The sequence below is a fragment of the Notamacropus eugenii genome, chromosome 1 (assembly GCF_028372415.1).
Source record: "Notamacropus eugenii isolate mMacEug1 chromosome 1, mMacEug1.pri_v2, whole genome shotgun sequence".
Lineage (NCBI taxonomy): Eukaryota > Metazoa > Chordata > Mammalia > Diprotodontia > Macropodidae > Notamacropus > Notamacropus eugenii.
In genome coordinates this window covers 410,545,438-410,563,716 of record NC_092872.1, presented here as the reverse complement: position 1 = coordinate 410,563,716, position 18,279 = coordinate 410,545,438, and the positions used below count along the sequence as shown (strand labels likewise).

The 18,279-nt window shown below is 36.0% G+C and overlaps 1 long non-coding RNA gene across 2 annotated transcripts in view; it reads right to left on the bottom strand.

Annotated features, from left to right (window-relative positions):
* Positions 1–15,603, bottom strand: part of LOC140518697 (uncharacterized) — a 31,657-nt gene extending 16,054 nt beyond the window's left edge. The window contains exons 1-3 of one of the 2 annotated variants that reach the window (XR_011971992.1): positions 15,454–15,603; positions 14,900–15,000; positions 14,119–14,156 (exon numbers count right to left, since the gene is read on the bottom strand). This is a non-coding gene — a long non-coding RNA (uncharacterized lncRNA). Of the gene's footprint in view, positions 1–14,118; positions 14,157–14,899; positions 15,001–15,181; positions 15,381–15,453 lie in introns of those variants that run through there. The other variant, XR_011971993.1, reaches the window with a different exon arrangement.
* Between the last annotated feature and the right edge of the window lie 2,676 nt (positions 15,604–18,279).

Here is an 18,279-nt window from a genome sequence, read left to right as displayed (position 1 = left end):
ATGAACAAAGGCAATGCAACCAAGATTAGGAGGAAAGCAGAAAACTGGGAAAGAATTTGTACAAACAATGTGTCTGATAAAGGACTCATTTCTGAAATATGCAGAAAATGGAGTCAAATTTGAAAGAATACAATTGATACATGGTCAAAGGATATAAACAGGTAGTTTCAGGGGAAAAAATTAAAGATATCAATGATCAATATGATAAAATGCTCTAAATCACTGTTGGTTAGAGAAATGCAAACAAAAACAACTCTTAGATACCACATCATACTTGTCATATTAGTTAAACTGGCTGAACAGGAAAATTATAAGTTCTAGAGAATATGTGAGAAAATTGAAACATTGATGCATTGTTGGTGGAATTGTGAACTTCTCCAAACATTTGGTAGAGCAATTTAGAACTATGCATCTTTGACCCACCAATGCAATTTCTAGGGTTGCATCCCAAAGAAATCACAGAAATTGGAAAAGCCCCCATATATAAAAACTATTTTATAGCAGCTCTTTTTGTGGAAGCAAAGAATTGGAAATTGAGGGGATGCCCATCAATTGGGGAATGGTAACAAGCTGTGGTATATTAATGTAATAGAATGCTATTGTGCTATAAGAATTGATGAGCAGGTGGACTTCAGGAAAACCTGGAAAGACTTATATGAAATGCTGCCGAGTGAGGGGAGTAGAACCAGGAGAACATTGTACACAGTTACAGCCACATTATGGAATGGCTGACTTTGACAGACATGGCTCTTCTCAGCAATGAAAGGTTCTAAGACAACTCCAAAAGACTTATGATGGAAAATGCTATCCACATCAAAATAAAGAATTACAGAGTCTGAGTTCTGACTGAAGCATACTATTTGTTTTCTTTCCTTTTTTTTTGTTTGGCTTCTTCTTTCTTATAATCCATTCCATTTTTCAAGTTCTTTTTTGCAACATGACTAATATGAAAATATGTTTAATATGAATGTATGCATATATATATATATATATATATATATATATATATATATATATATATATATATATATATATGGAGAGAGAAAGAGAGAGAGAGAGAGAGAGAGAGAGAGAGAGAGAGAGAGTGACTATATCAGATTGCATGCCTTCCTGGGGAGGAGAGCAAGAAGAATAAGAGGGAGCAGGAGAAAATTTGTAACTCTAAAACTTCTGGAACTGAATGTTGAAAACTAAAAATAAATGAATAAATATTTTAAAAAGAAAAAAATAGACTAAATACCTTATCTCAAGAAATTATCAAGGAAAATTACCCAAATATCCTAGAACTAGAGGGTGAAACAGAAATTGACAATACACCAATCACCTTCTGCAAGAGATGCTAAAATGAAAACTCCCAAGAATATTATAACCAAAGTACAGAGCTCCTAATTCAAGGAGAAAATACTGAAAAGAGAAAGAAACACTTTCAATATTATGGAGCCACAATCAGCATAATATAGGATTTAGCAGCTTCTACATTAAAGAGTCTGGCAGCTAAAAATATGATATACCAGAAGGCAAAGTACATGAGATTACAATCAATAATAACCTACTCAGCAAAACTGAGTGTAATATTTCAGTGGAAAAAACAGATAATTAAATAGAAGAATTTCAAGCACTCCTGACAAGAAGACAAAAACTGAATTAAAAATTCAATAGACAAATAAAGAGTCAAGAGAAACATAAAAAAGTAGACATGAAAGAGAAATCGCAAGAGACTTGATTTGATTAAACTGTTTGCATTCTTATATGGGAAGGTGGTACATGTAACTACTGGGAATTTTATTATTATTAGAGCAGTAAAGAGTCTAAATAGAGACCTTTGCTGTCAGCTAACTATGAACAGATGATGTCAATAAAATAAAATAAGGAGACAGTGCAGCATGTCCCACCACTGTGTGGCCAAGTAGGAAACCCCAGGCTGGTCTCAGGCAGCAGCAGCATGGTAGAAAGGCAGAGTGGCAGCCCAGGGCAGGAGACAAGCAGAGCCGAGTGAGTAACACCCACTGAGCCCCAGGTATCATCTGCAGCCACTCTCGAGACTTTCAGTCTGCAAATTAAACATCTATAAGTCACCTACTTGATCTTCTAGAAGCCAAAATGGCGGAGTGATCACTAAATGTTCTCAAGCGCTCCCATTATTGACCTTGAAAAATCATAAAATATTTCCCCAGAAAAAACCGGAATAAGTGGGATGAGCAGAAGAGGCAGTCTCGTAGCACATGAGGCTAGCAAAATAGCTAAGGGGGATTTCTCTTACTGTGGCAGAAACGAACTGGAAGGAGAGGAGCTACGGGGGGGAGGGGGGGTGGAAATTCTCACTAGAACCCAGAAGTTAGCTGAGCTTGAACTTGCTCTAGCTCAGCTGAGGACATCTCTGAGCAGACCATCCCTCCCCCACATTTAATAAGCAAGGCCCAGGACTGATCCAGGAAAACAGAAAGAAAAAAGAAAAAAAGGGACCTGCCCTTAGCTTACTCACACCAGTCAGCTGAACACCAGGTTCTCTAGCTTCTAAATGAAAGAACCAGAGGTCACAACATAAAAAGCCTCACTAATATGAGTAAGAAGAAAAGGAGGAGAGAGAAGACCATAGAATCTTTCCATGAAGACAAGGACAAAAACACGAATATCAAAGACGTCAGTATTGAAAATGCACTCCCATCTGAAACTTCAGAAGGGACTATGAACTGCTCACATACACAGAGAGTACTTCTGGAACTGCTGAAGAAGGAAATAGAAGAAAAAATAGCCAATAATTTTAAAAGTACAAAAATAGAATTCAGTGGAGAGAACAACTCTTTAAAAAGGAAAATTAAACAAATGGAAAAGGAAGTACAAAAACTAACTGGAGAAAATAATTCCTTAAAAGGAATAATTGGACAAATAGAAAAGGACATGTAAAAGTTAACTGAAGAAAACAATTTGATGAAAATTAGAATTGGACAGGTAGAACCTAATGACTCTATGAGACATCAAGAATCAGCCAAATAAAATCTAAAGAATGAAAAGACAGAAGAAAATGTAAAATATATAATTAGAAAAACAACTTACTTGGAAAATAAATCCCGGAGAGAAAATTTAAGAATAATTGGCCTATCAGAAAGCCATGATGAAAAGGAGAGTCTGGACAATATCTTCCAGGAAATCATCAAGGAAAGCTGCCCAGAAGTGCTAGATCCAGAGGGCAAAATAGTCATCAAAAGAATCCACCGTTCACCTCCTAAAAGGGATCCCAAACTAAAAACACCAAGAAATATTGTTACCAAATTCCAGAACTATAAGTGAAGTAGAAAATACTACATGCAGCCGGAAAGACACCATGCAAATATCGGGGAGCTGAAGTCAGGATCACACAGAACCTTGAAGCTTCTACATTAAAGGGCCAAAGGAATTGGAATATGATATTCCATAAGACAAAGGAGATAGGACTACAACCAAGGATCAATTACTCAGCAAAGTTCAGCATAACATTTCAGGCAAGGTGATGGACATTCAACAAAATAAGAGATTTCCAGACCTTCCTGACAAAAAGGCCAGAACTCAACAGAAATTTTGATCTTCAAAAGCAGGTCTGAAGAGAGGCATAAAAAGGTTAACAGGGGAAAAGGAAAACTTGCTACTTAATTGGGCAAATTGTTTATCTCCCTATAAGGGAAGATGATACTTGTTAATCTTGAGAATTGTACATTAATTATGAAGTATAGAAGGGATATACACAGATAGAGGGAAAGGGCATAAAGCAAATGATGTGATAAAAAAAATGTGATTCAAGCACACGAAGAAATTGTAACAGGAGATGTAAAAAGGAGGAAGCTGAAAATGATAAATTACATCACTGGAAGATGTGCAAAATTATATTATAACAGAGAGAAAGAGGGGAGAGAGATGAGCATTGTTTGAGGGATACTCTCATCTGATTTGGTTCAAGGATGGAACAATAAACTTAATTAAGTATATAAATCTAACTATCTTTATAGGCAGTAGGAAGGGGAGGGGGAAGAAAGGGGAGGGGAAGCTAAAAGGGAGGAAAAAAGTGGTAAGGGTAAAAGGGAGTAAAAAAGCAGGGGGGTGGAAAGAAGGAAGGGAAGACTGTGGGAAGTGGTGGTTAAAAGTGAAAACTCTGTTGAGGAGGGGAAGGGAGATGGGAGAACTAAAAGCACAAATGGTGGGATAGAGAATGGAAGGAAAGACACAGACTGCAATACACACAGGGTAATGGTAAAAGGTGGGAGCAGAATATATTGTGCTTTAGATGATGTAAGAAAAGCATGGGTAGCAATCCTAATCTCAGAAAAAGCGAAAGCAGAAATAGATCTAATCAAAAGATATAAGGAATGAAACTATCCTGCTAAAAGGCACCACAGACGATGAAGCAATATCACGACTAAACATGTATGCTCCATGTGGTATAGCATCCAAATTCTCAGAAGATAGGTTGGGGGAATGGTAGGAAGAAACAGATAGCAAGCTATACTAATGGGGGACCTCAACCTTCCCCTCTCTTAACTTGATAAATCTAACCTTAAAATAAACAAGAAAGAAGTTAAGGAGGTGAATAAAACTCTGGATGAGATAGGTATCATGGATGTCTGGAAAAAACTGAATGGGGATAGAAAGGAATATACCTTTTTAGTGGCAATACATGGCACATATGCAAAAATTGACCATATTCTAGGCCATAAAAACCTCAGGATCCAGTGCAGAAAGACAGAGATATTCAACACATCTTTCTCAGACCATAACACAATAAAAATTATATGTAATAAAACGTCATGGAAAGGTAAACCAAAAATTGGTTGGAAACTAAATAATCTAATCCTAAAGAAGGAATGGGTAAAACAACAAATCATAGAAATAATCAACAACTTCATTCAAGGGAATGACAATAGACAGGCAGAGCCAAGATGGTAAAGTAGAAAGACGCATATACTCTAGTGCTTCCCCCATAGCCCGCAAAATACCTGTAAAAAATGACTCTCAACAAACTCTAGAGTAGCAGAAGCCACAGAGCTACAGAGTGAAAAGAATTTCAGACAAAGGTAACCTGGAAGGCCAACAGGAAAGGTCTATCTCACAGGATGCTGAGTGGAGCAGAGCCCAGCCCTGGCCACACAGCACTGGCAGGAACAGGACCTGAATAGACCTCAATAGCAGAATTCTCAGCACGGAGGGTCCCAAATCCCTCAATCCACAAGCTGAAAAGAAAGTTACAAAGTCAGTATGGGAGGGTTTTGCCAGCTGGGGGAGTGGGGAACAGGGTTCTCTCAGCACTGGCCCCAGGTGGCGGCAGAGGTTTCTAGAGTGACCATGGAAACAGCCTGGCTCTATTGTCCAGGCAGTTCACCTTAAAGTCTCTGGGGCAATTGAGCAGCTGATCTGAATCTCACCCTTGAGCATGGTACTGGGGGGAGGAGGAGCACTAGGACCCTCCTCTTGACAAAGGATTCAGAGGTCAAGTAACTGGCAGGAAAATGCCCCAAAAAGGGGGAAAAAATAAGACCATAAAAGGTTACTTTCTTGGTGAACAAGTGCCTCCTTCCATCCTTTCGGGTGAGGAAGAACAAGGCATACTGTCAGAAGAAGTCAAGGTTTCTGCCTCCATTACCTCCAAAATGAATATGAAATGGGCCAAGGTCATAGAAGACCTTCAAAAAAGAGTCAGTAGCCCACTAAAGGAGAACCAAAAAAATGCTGAGGAAAATAACACTTTAAAAATAGGCTAAGTCAATTGGAAAAAGAGGTCCAAAAAGCTAGTGAGGAGAAGAAGGCTTTAGAAAGCAGAATTAGCCAAATGGAAAAGAAAGTCCAAAAGTTCACTGAACAAAATAGCTCTTTAAAAGAGAGAGTAGAGTTCAGGGAAGCTAATGACTATGAGATAAACCAAAAAGTTAGAAAACAAAACCAAAATATTGAAAAAAATAGAAGACAATGTAAATCATCTCATTGGTAAAGCAACTGACCTGGACAATAGATCCAGGAGAGACAATTTAAAAATTATGGGACTACCTGAAAGCCATGATCAATTAAAGAGCCCAGACATCATCTTTCATGAAATTATCAAGGAAAACTCCTCTGATATTCTAGAACCAGAGGGCAAAATAAATATTGAAAGTATCTACTGATGACCTCTTGAAAGAGATCCAAAAAGAGAAACTCCTAGGAATTGCCAAATTTCAGAGTTCCCAGGTCAAGGAGAAAATACTGCAAGCATCTGGAAAGAAACAATTCGAGTATTGTGGAAATACAAGCAGGATAACACGGAATCTGGCCGCTTCTACATTAAGAGATAGAAGGGCTTGGAATAGGATATTCCAGAAGTCAAAGGAACTGGGATTAAAACCAAGAATCACCTACCCAGCAAAAGTGACTTCAAGGGAGTAAATGGCCTTTCAATGATATAGAGGACTTTCAAGCATTCATGATGAAAAGACCAGAACTGAACAGAAAAAATGGCTTTCAAACACAGGAATGAAGAGAAGCATGAAAAGGTAAACAGGAAAGAGAAATCATAAAGGACTTTATAAAGCTGAACTGTTTACATTCCTACATGGAAAGATAATATTTGTAACTCTGAAGACTTTTCTCAGTATTTGAGTAGGAGGAGGGATTACACACACACACACACACACACACACACACACACACATGCCAGGCCTAGAGGCCTGTGGGCTACCCGAGTCTTCCCTTACCTCTATCGGAGGTCTTCGGTTGGCCAAACCAGATGCTCGTATGAGAGAAAGGACATTCCAGAGTCGAACAAGGGTTGAGCTTTATTTCAGGGTCCAGTTACAAGTGCAGGGGAATTCTTCCTTAGGAGGGAGAGAGAAAGATCTCCCAAGGAGGCAAAGATCTTACAATAAGAGACTGGAAGTAGAAGTGTAAGTGGGGAGAGAGGGGGAGGGGAGAGAGGAGAGAGGAAAAGCAGAGCCTTGTGTCCTCACACGTGGCCCCTCCTCCCAAGAGAGCTTTCAGGCTTTCCTGATCCTACTTAAGCTCTCCAGCCGCATAGTTTGCATCTGAATACCGTGCTGTTAGGTGTGCCCAGATCTGGGACAATCTTGAGAGCGGGGAGAGCTCTCTCCCATCACGTCTCTCACGGGAAGAGGCGGAAATACACGAGATAGCTCGGTTCACCTCGATTCCCAGTCGTTTCCTGGGGGGGCCTCGTGAGAACTCTAAGATTTAGAAGTTCCCACCTTTACCCGCCCGAGACTGTCCACATGGAATTGAGCTTCCATCCCCAGCACACACACACACACACACACACACACACACACACACACACAGTACAGATTGAGATGAATCACAAGAGATGATATCCATAAATAATAAAATAAAATTAAGGGTTGAGAGAGGAAAATACTGGGAGGAGAAAGGGAGAAATGGAATGGGTCAGACTATCAATGATAAAAGAGAAAACAAAAATCTTGTTCAATGGAGAAGAAAAGGGAAGAGGTGAGAGGGGAAAAGTGAAGGTTATTCTCTTCACATATGACTTAAGGAGGGAATAACATGCTCACTCAATTTGGTATGAAAATCTGTCTTACACTACAGGAAAGTAGGGGAGAAGGGGACAAGTGGAGTGAGGGGAATGTTAGAAAGGATGGCAAATGGGAGAAGGGAGTAACTAAAAATAAACACTTTGGGGAAGGGACAAGATCAAATGAGAGAATAGGAATAAAAGCGGTGAGGACGGTAGGATGGAGGGCAATATAGTTAGTCTTACACAGCACAACTATCATGGAAGTCTTTTGCAAAACGACACATACATAGCCTGTATTGAATTGCTTGCCTTCTCAGTGGGGATGAGTAAGGAGGGAGGGATTAAAGTGAATTCTATCAAACATTTAAAGAACAGCTAATTCTAATATTATATAGACTATTTGGGAAAATTGGGGAAGAAGGAGTATTCCCAAAATATTTCTATGATACAAATATGGTTTTGATACCTAAGCCAGGAAGAGACAAAACAGAGAAAGAAAATTATAGACCAATTTCTCTAATGAATATAGATACAAAAATTTTAAATAAGATGTTTGCAAAAATAGTACAGAAGCTTATCATGAGAATAATACATTATGATCAGGTAGGATTCATACCAGGAATGCAAGACTGATTCAATATAATAAAACTATTAGCATCATCGATCATATCAATAACAAAATTAACAGAAACCACATGACTATCTCAATTGATGCAGATAGCTCTTTTGACAAAATGCAACACCCATCCCTATTGAAAACACTGGAGAGCATAGGAATAAAGAGAACTGTCCATAAAATAATAAGCAGTACCTACATAAAACCTTCAGCAAGCATTATATGCAATGGAGATAAGCTAGATGCATTTCCAATAAAATCAACAAGTATGTCCATTATCACCACTGTTATTCAACACTGTACTAGAAATGTTTGCTATAGCAATTAGAGAAGATAAAGAAACTGGAGGAATTAGAATAGGCAAAGAAGAAACTAAGTTATCACTCTTTGCAGATGACATTATGATATACTTGGAGAATACCAGAGATGCAAGTAAAAAACTACTTGAAACAATTGCTGGGAAAACTGGAAACTAGGCATAGAATAATGCCTGACACCATACACAAGAATGAAGTCCAAATGGGTACACGATAGAGATATAAAGATTGATACTATGGACAAATTTGTGGAGCATGGAATAGTGTATTTATCAGATTTATGGAGAAGGGAAGAATTTTTGACTAAAGAAGAGATAGAAAGCATTATGATGTGCCAGATAGATAATTTTGATTGCATTAAACTGAAAAGTTTTTGCACAACCAAACCCAATGCAACCAAGATTCAGAGGGATGCAGAAAACTGGGAAAGAATTTTTGCAGGTAGTGTTTGTGATAAAGTCCGCATTTCTAGAATGTTTGGAGAACTGAGTCAAATATAGACAAATACAAGTCATTCCCCAACTGATAAATGGTCAAAGGATATGAAAAGACAATTTTCAGCTGAAGAAATTAAAGATATCTATCGTCATATGAAAAACACTCTAAATCATTATTGTTTAAAGAAATGCAAATCAAACCAACTCTGAGGTACCACATCACATGTATCACTTTGTGGACAGCAACGACCACAGTATGCAAGAGTTTTTTTTCCAGTAGACTTGAAACTTTGCAGCAATGCAGGGATTTAAAAACAATTCCCAATGGTCTTTTAGGACAAACTGCCTTCCACATCCAGAGAAAGAACTATGGAATTCAATCACAGAATGCAGGAGATCATTGTGTGTGTGTGTGTGTGTGTGTGTGTGTGTGTGTGTGTGTGTGTGTGTGTGTGTGTGTGTATTACGTTTTGGTTTGTTATATGATTTATCCTCTTCATTTTAATTCTTCTACACAGCCTGACTATAGTGATAATGTATTTAATAGGAATGTATGTGTAGAATCTATATAAAATTTTATGCTATCTTGGGGAGGTAGGGAGGAGGCAGGAAGAAAAATCTAAGTTATATGGTAGTGATTATAGAACACTGAAAATAAATAAAATTAATAAAAATAAATAAAATGAAATAAGAAGGTGAGAAAAAGTTATGCACTGGGAAAAGTGGGAAGGGAGAAGTAGTATAAGATAAATTATCTCCTATTAAAGAGGCCTAAAAGACCTTTGACATAAGAGAGGAAGATGGAAAGAAGAGAGGAGAAAAGCCTAAACCTTCCTCTCATTAGAACTGTCTTACAGAAGGAACAATATATACACAAGGTGAACTCTATCTTTTCCTAGAGGGAAGTCAAAGGGAATGGAAATATGTGAAGGCAGACTGCTAATAAAAGGAAAGACATATTTGAGGAGGCAGTGGTAAGAAGCAAAACATTTTTGAGGAGGGAAGAGGGCGAAAAGAGAGAGAAAGAAGGATAGCTGGGAAAATAATATGGACATAAATAGTTAGCAGTAATAACTGTGAAAGTGAATGGGAATAACCTACCCATATAAAAAGGAAGCAAATCAATAGAGTGGAGTGAAAACCAGAATTCAGAATTATGTGATTTACAAGACAAATGCTTGAACCCAAGGGATGTACACAATGTAAGGAAACAAATTGGAATAAAATGTATTTTGTTTTAGCAAAAAAATTTTAAAAAGCACTGGTAGCAAACGTTCTCAGACAAAGCAATAGCAATTATACATCTAATCAACAGTGATAATCAAAAAAACTCCATTTTGCAAAACTTACAATAAGTTATAAGGTAATACTAAATAAGGTGTAAGATATAAAAATTGGGAAATATCTATTAGAATTTTTACATGTTACCATCAAAGTCCAGCAAGAAGAGATAGAAAGAGAAATGTCATTTAAAAGAACTGCGGACAATATAAAATACTTGAGTCTACCTGCCAAGACAAACTCAGGAACTATATGAACAAAATTACAAGACACTATTCACACAAATAAGGTCATATCTAAACAATTGTACAAATATTAATCTCTAATGTGAATTCTGAATATTAGTATAGTAAGTAAATTAAAATATATTTATATCAATTGATATTTAATTAATAATAATATATTAAAAATTACAATCGTCCCAAAATTAATTTATTTTTTAAAATCTTACCAAAATACTAAAAAATTTTCTATAGAAGTAGAAAAAATTAATAGCAAAATTAAGAATTAAAAAAATGTGAGAGAAGGTGGACTAACTACCGTATCTTCAACTATATTACAAAGTGGTAATCATCAAAAGAATGTACTGCTGGCTAAGAAAAGAGAAGGGTATCAGTGGAATAGATTAAATGCAAAATACACAACAGTAAATGACAATAGTAATATAGTTTTTGATAAACTGAAAGATCCAAGTTTTGTGCTTAAGAACTCATCATTCAACAAAAATGGCTTGGGAAGCTGAAGCAGTTTAGTAGAAATTAGGTGTAGACCAATTATCCATACTGTATACCAAGATAAAGTGCAAATAGGTAAACAATTTTGAAATAAACCATGATATTCTCAGCAAATTAGGTAAGTAAGGAATACTTTATCTGTCAAATCTGCAGATAAGGGTATTCCCTATTCATGAACTATTGTTCATGACCAAATGATAGAGAGAATAATGGGATGTAAAATGGGTACTTTTATTACAATGAATTTAAAAAGTTTTGCACAAAGAAAACCAATGCAGTCATCATTAGAAGAAAAGAAGGAAACAGGGAATAAAATTTAAAAGTATCTCTGACAAAGGCCTCATTCCTCAAATGAATTGAGATCTTAGTAAAATGTGTGAAAACCCAAGTCATTCTCCAGCTGATAAATGGTCAAAGAATATGAACAGGCAGTTTTCAGAAGAAATCAAAACTATTTATAGTCATATGAAAAAATGCTCTAAATCACTATGATTAGAAAAATGCAAATTAGAACATCTCTGAGGTATTACCTCATACATAGCAGATTGGCTAATATGACAGAAAGGGATAATGATATATACATTGAAAGAAATGTGGAAAAACTGGGACACAAATGCACTGATCGTGAATTTGTGGACTGATCTAAACATTCTGGAGAGCAATTTGAATCTAGAGTCAAAAGGATATGGAATTCTACATACTCATTAACTCAGCAATAGCACTACTAGATCTGTGTCCCAAAGAGATAAAATATAAAGGGAAGTGACATATATGCACTATAATATGTATAGCAGCTCTTTTTGTGGTGGCAAAAAATGGGAATTAAAGAGATGCTCCTCAATTGGGGAATGAATGAAGAAGTTGTGGTATATGATTGTAATGGAATTGCAGTGTGTTAAGAAATGATTAACATGATGATTTCCAAAAAGCCTGGGAATACTTATATGAACTGATGCAAAGTGAATTGAATGGAACTAGGAAATCATAGTTCACAACAAAATCAATATTGTATGATTAGGAATTATGAATGACTTAGCTATTCTCAGTAACACAATGGTCCAAGACAATTCCAAAAGAGTTATGATGAAAGTTTCTCTAGAGAAATAACTGATGGAGTCTGCATACATACAAAAACAAAGTTACTTTTTCTTTCCTTATATGTCTTGATTTTTTTCTCTGTATTTTCTTTTGCAGTATGACTAATATGGAAATATGTCTTGCATAAATGCACATACATAATCTATATCAAAGGGTTTGCTTTTCAAGAAACAAGGAGGGGAGGGAAAGAATAATTCAAAACTCAAAAATTATTTTAAAAAAGAATGTTAAGATTGTTTTATGTAATACTGAGAAAAATAAAATAAGCATTCTTAGAATATTATAAAAATTAAAAATAAATAGAATTACTTGCTTTATTAAACTGAATTGAAATTAATTGAGAACATACATTTTCAGTTCTTGAAAATATCTTTACCATATTCAAGAAGAATCAAAAATGTTACTTTTACTTACCTCAATGCATTATAAATCATTCATAACAGATAGACCATTTGAGTCAAAGGGGATTGTACTCTTTGGTGGACAAGTGTAATGGCAGTATCAAACACATGCACCATACAGGCTGCCAGAATCACAAAAACATTTAATTTGATCCAATATAATTTATACAATGAACCCTATGGTTTGAGAAGCCACCATGCCATAGCCAAAATAACAATCATTTGAAGTATCAAGACAATTTGTTCTTCTGTACAAGGGAAACAGCTTATGGTGCTTCTCGGTTTAAATTTAGGCTTGTGTTTTCAAAAAGAAAAGAATTAAATAAGAAATATTGGGGGTTGAAAGTGTAACTTGAACTTTAAGGCTGCCTTTCAAGACAGTCAGAAAGCCATTTTGGGCTTCCAAATATTACCCTTTCTTGAGAGATTGCCAAACCTTCTGAGTTCTCTCTAGCCAAAACACGTCTCACCATTCCCTGAATTCTTAAAATAATCTCGGCTCCTCAGCTCTATCATTGGTGTTGTGTCATTCAGTTTAGTGATTTAATTAAGTCACAGGTAGATATCTTGCTTCCCTCAATAGACTGTAAGTGACTTGATTGCTAGGTCTAGACTTGAAAGACTTGAGACGACTTCTTTCACGAGGAAAGTGAGGTCCAGAGATATCTGGCATTGAACTTGGCTCTTCTGATTCTAATTTTACTGTGCTCTCCACTATACCACCTGTGCTTTCTATCTGACCCCACAGAAACTAAAGCACATCTGTCCACACCCAACACACTTACTTAAAACTTAATGAATTGAACTAAACTGAACAGTCCTAAGGTGAGTTGCATATTATTTTGTAAATGAAAAATTCCTATTCCACTGGTTAGACAGAATGGGAAGCCATTCCAGTCCATTCATTGATGCAATTACTGACAATAGATGATCCTTTTAAAGTCCACTTTTCATTCTCACCATACAATGAAGATGATAACAAGGGGGAAAAAAGGCAGATGAAAAGAAATTTTGAATCACCTTCGTGTCACCAATGTCTGCATGAAAAGCTAAGTTTCTACTAAGCTGAGGGGTTTTTTTTTGAGCCACTAGCTTAATCAGCTGGTTTAATTCATCCTTGTGTTATTTTCCACCTACTTATTTTAATTTTTCAGTCCATATTGGCTTCTTGATTGATATATAATCTTGCATTTTTACTTTGTACAAAACTCGACCTCAGTTATCCCATATTTCCTTTATAAACAATAACATTTGTCAAGACTTACAAGAAACGTATTTATTCCCATAGATTCCACCTCTACCACAATAGAAACTTCCTTTGTAGCAAAGAATGATATCTAAATTAAATAAGTTAACACATAACCCTGACATGAAAATGTCGCTGTTGTGCTCCTCCTATATAGAGAAAAAAATAGAACTCAAAAAAATGGTGACTTTTTTTCTGCTGGGTCTGCCTTCTTTGCTCTCACTCTCTTCACTGAAGACTTTTTAAGTTTGTCCGAATTTTTCATAGCCAAGGAGTATTGCATATATAACATATTTCATTACTGCATTGGAAAATTTTGCTAAAGTGTTGTTTTATTTCATTATTTTGGTTACAAGGTATAATTTTCTGAGAGAGAAGGTCATATTGAAAAATGTATGGGATAAAAAAACAAAATTAATTTTTTTCAAAAATCATATGTTACTATAATCAAAGAACCGAGTTCTCAATGACTGGTCCAATTTAAAAAGTGAGAAAAACTTACCGTAGCTCTTACATTTTCCATAAAATTGCGGGAAATACCTGTAACCAAAATTTAGATACAATAGGTTACATTTTATAATAATGGATAAAGTTGCTTCATCTTTAGGTCAAATGAAACAATACCATATTTTTTCAACACTCAGGACCCTACAAAAAATGCAACGGTCTATGTCTATGTGTATTTATGTAGTCTAATTGTCTAGATACTACCACAGTCATTGGGGAATGAGCAATATGATAAGCAATTGTGTTTAGGATCAACTTTGTCAAAATGTTCTCATCTAGGAGGATGCTTCAGTACTAACCATTTATCTTGATTCAATGTCAATGAAAACCTAGAAGAAACATAACTGTTAACTAATACACTATATTAGGAATAATTTTCATTTATTCACAGATCATTAAATTGAGGAGGAATACTACAGATAATCTAATTCTGTGTCCCCATTTTATATAAAAGTCCAGTGGGCTTGAGACCCAGTGAAAAACATTGACCAAGGTTACCTCAAGTGAGTAACAAAGTGAAGTGAAATTTGCTAACTCCCAACCCCATGGTTTTTCTGTCACATAATATTACCATTACTTTTTGCAATGCATCAAATACATTAAATTCACAAATTCATCAGATTGCAACTTTTTAAAGTTTCCCAATTTGATCTGCAAGTTTAGAACTCCTAAAGAAGAAAGGAACAACCTGTTTCAAGTATCAGGTAACACTACTCTCCACAGAAATTTCTGAAAGGTTAGTAGATTTCCCACCAATGACTTAGAAATTTACTGACCTGAGTAAACAGGCAGTATCAAGAAGAAAAGCTCAAAGAAGGCCTTCTTCATCACTTGGAAGAGGGCCATTTAGCCTTAGGAAATTCCTGGATCAGGTCCTCTGTAAGGAAAAAAAAATAAAAGCCTATAGACAGTTTTTCATCAACAAAATGGAACATTTGGCTAAGCCTCACATTCACAAAGGTCTATTAATATTAAATTCTTTATTCTCTCACTTCACATACCCATAATGTTAGGATTGGAAAGCCCACTCTCCAACCCCATCCCAGACCAGTACTTACAAGCTGGTACAAGTCATGACTATTCCTCCTCTACCTCCTCAAAGGCAGAATGATGAAGATGTGGCAACCCTCCTCATACAAAACCCAGTCACAGGAGGTGAAGTTCTGTATGTATCCCTGTGCCCATGATCAGCCTTTACATTTCCCTCCAAGAAATATAACAATGACAATTTTCCTTTAAAGTCAGATTTAGACAGATGTACAAACAGGAAAGAACAAAGCAAAATGGGAGGGAAGGGGCATGGTCTCAATGGAAGGTCCAAGTGACTCACCTCAGAGGGAAGAAGAAATGGACAAGAACATGAACTATCTGTCTCTTCCCTATGTGTCACCTAAATACTCTTAGCTGGTCACAATATCTCCACTTGAGGAATGACCAAGGAGGGAGGTAAAGTTGAAGTCAGGGGGGTAGAGAGCAGTGAGGCAACTCGTGCTCTACCCACAGGCCAAGGAATATCTCTTTGTGTGAGGCTTTACCCTTATCAATGTTTATGTCTCTGCAGGAGGTTGAGGGATCAGGGAAAAGGGAATCGGCCTAAGAGAAAGAGTGAGAAGCATGAAGTAAAGAGTATTAAGAAAAGGTGAGGCTGGCTAAGAGTTAGTTAGAGGATAAGAATTCAGGAAGGATGTAAAAAAGGGCACAGAGGGCAACAAAAGGAAACAGTAAAAAATAGTCCCAGAGAAGAGATGAAGCCCATTGAGGTTCCCTTCTATTATCTTCAATTCTGACCCCTTCACTGAAGAAATAACATCCTGAGGAGGGCAACGAGGATGATAAAGGTCTAGATACCAGGTCATGTCAGGATCAGTTGAATATACTGAGCATATTTAGACCAATGGATTTTCTATTATTAAATTTAAACTCCTCTATTTGGAATTAAAACATTTTAACAAACTTTTCCCAAACTATCTTGTTTAACATTTAAAAAAAATATATATGTATATTCACATACATACATACATATGTATATATACATACATGCATATGTACACATATATACATATGTGTATGTGTGTATGTATGCACACATTATTATATATTACATTCTATATTATATATATTTACTAATTATATATTAATTATTTTACCACAAACAACATTTTTGCTGTTTATCACACATGGCCCTGCATATTCTATCTCCTTATTCACTAGAAGTTACTCCTGTAGCCTCTTGTCTGACTCTTGCCTTTGAGGATCCATAACTTTCTTCACAGCTCAACTCAACAGCAACCTTATAGCAAGAGACTTTCCCCCTCTTGATCCACTTCTCCTAGTTGGCAAAGCTTTCCCACAAAATATTTTCAATTTATTTTGTATCTAGATATAGAAATATTATCTTCCTTCCCCAGTAGAATGTGCATTCCGTGAAGCTGATAGACTGGTTTGTATCACCAGCTCCTTAAACAGTGCCTGGAATATAGTAGAACCTTAATAAAAGTTTGATAATTGATTGGATTGATTGATTGAGATGAAAAGCTTTGGAGGGTACATGATCACTGTTTTCAAGCAATGGAAACTGTCCTGCAATAGCATAAGCTGAATTAAAAATTAAAAATAATTGTTAATGTATACTCTATGCCAGACATTTTGCTAAAAGCTTTCTAAATATTTACTCGGCTGATCGGCAAAACAAATCTGGGAGGTAGGTTTCATTATTAATCTCACTCAGCAACAGAGAAGTGAAGGAGATGGAGCTTAAATGACTTTCCTAGAATCACACATGTAGTAAGTGTCTGAGGCTAGATTTGAACTCAGATGCCCAATAGTGTACTACCTAGCATTTTCATAAGTAAATAATTTCTTTTTTTATAGACTAAAAAATTCCCTAATTATATGTGAAGATAACTTTGAACATTTTTGTTTTAATTTTGAGTTCCAAATTTCTTCTCTTTCTCCCTTCTTTTCCCTGTACAAGACAATATTTGGCATAGGTTTGTATGTGCAGTTACATAAAACATGTTTCCATGTCAGTCATTCTGTAAAAGAAAAAACTTACCAAAAGAAATAAAAACATTAAAAATAAAGTGAAATATAGTATGCTTCAAACTGCATTCAGATTCCATCAGTTCTTTCTCTGGAAGTGGATAGCATTTTTCAACGAGTCCTTTGGAATTCTCTTGTATCATTGAATGGCTGAGAATAGCGGTCATTCACAATTAATCATTCTAAAATATTGCTGTTATTGTTTACAATGCTCTCCTGGTTCTCCTCACTTCATTTCATATCAGTTCATGTAAGTACTTACAGATCTTTCTGAAATCATCCTGCTCTTCATTTGTTATAGGACAATAGTATTCCATTACAAGCATATAGCACAACTTGTTCATTCATTCTTCAAGATGAGCATCTCTTTGGGGCTTAATTTTGATAAGAAGGTTTGAGTGCCAAATGAGAACTCTGAGAAACCATTAAAGAGCCCCCCAGCTTTGAGAACCCAAATGTCATGCTCCTCTCTCTGGTAACTAATCAGACAGCTATACTTGTCTGTTGAATTATGGTCAGAGGAAACCATGTCTGTTGATTATTTGGGGTTTCAGAGAGTTGAGTCTCTTGAATTGGGTGAATGATATATGTGCTTGACTAAAGGATTGGTACATGTCCTTGATTAGAGTGATTGTTAACCCTTCAAAAAAATGAACATCTCTTCAGTTTTTAATTCTTTTCTACCACAAAAAGAGCTGCTATAAATATTTTTGTACATGTAGGTCCTTCTCTTTTTTATTATCTCTTTGAGATACAAATCTAGTAGGGGTATTGCAGGATCAAAGGGTATGCACATATTGATGGTCCTCTGGGCATAGTTTCAAATTATTCACTAGAATGGTTGGATCAGTTCACAACTCCACCAACAGTGCATTAATGATCCAATTTTTCCACATCCTCTCCAACATTTATCATTTTCCTTTTTTGTCATATGAGCCAATCCGATCAGTGTCAGGTGGTGAAATGGCAAGCAAAATATGATCTTTTGTTGTTTTGGTTTTAATATAATCAAGTGCCTCTGATTGACTCTTACCTTTATCAATCAAAAGTCTACTAAAAGTAAAGTACAGAAATAAGAGTTTCCTTAACTAGAAACAGTTGCATTTGTATTGTT